This window comes from Penaeus monodon, chromosome 21 (genome assembly GCF_015228065.2).
Source record: "Penaeus monodon isolate SGIC_2016 chromosome 21, NSTDA_Pmon_1, whole genome shotgun sequence".
Taxonomy (NCBI): domain Eukaryota; kingdom Metazoa; phylum Arthropoda; class Malacostraca; order Decapoda; family Penaeidae; genus Penaeus; species Penaeus monodon.
This window is the reverse complement of record NC_051406.1, coordinates 3,059,132-3,059,882: the sequence shown is the minus strand read 5'-3', so window position 1 is coordinate 3,059,882 and position 751 is coordinate 3,059,132. Positions and strand designations below refer to the sequence as shown.

The 751-nt window shown below is 45.1% G+C and overlaps 1 protein-coding gene across 1 annotated transcript in view; it reads right to left on the bottom strand.

The window, feature by feature from the left end:
- The window catches only part of LOC119586108 (tRNA methyltransferase 10 homolog A-like), a 3,522-nt gene that overhangs the window by 2,200 nt on the left and 571 nt on the right, over positions 1 to 751 (bottom strand). The window lies entirely within an intron of this gene.

The window sequence follows — 751 nt, the reverse complement described above, 5'->3', positions numbered from 1 at the left end:
GACACAACGGGAAAACTAAGTAAGTTCGCTGTCTATCCATTTTTCATTATCTTTATTGGGGACATAAATCTGTAAGATTAAATTAATGAAAATACGTGACATAATATGAAAATGCTCTCTCTTCTCAACTCACTAGAATAGGAATATGCGAAGTTACAGAGAAATAAATACAGCGTTAATTAGCAAAGAGACGAAGCTCCTATTACTCCAATCCAACAGCCTTTGGGGGAACGCGTCAGGATCCACAAACGTCGCTGGAGGACCCTAAAACCTTCCTACCCCCCCCCCCCGCCTTGGCCCTCGGACCCTCTCCCAGTCGCTACGGTTCCTTGTAGTTCTGCCCGTGGAATCCCCACCGACCAAGGCCTTTAATACAAGCCCTTCCATCGACCGTCTTGAACTTAGTCCCCGCATGGCATCCACCGCGATCTATTTTCTTTGCTTTCGAAGTTGTTCTTTGCCTGAGGCGATAATTTCATGTACCTGTGGGTTTATTTTTTCTCTCTTTGATAATCTCCTCTGACCTTCCCCATCCGAGCACAATAATTACGTAAATAAATACCGTACCATACGACACCCTTACGAGACAGACCAACAACGACGAGTAATTTTTTTTTATCCGAAGATTATCCCCAGCGGTAAAGAACAGCGTAACCGGACACATAGACGACACATAGGCCTACGGCTCTCCTCGGCAGTCACATTAGGTGCTCCACAAATTAGCATATTAACCGAACGACTGGGAATCATC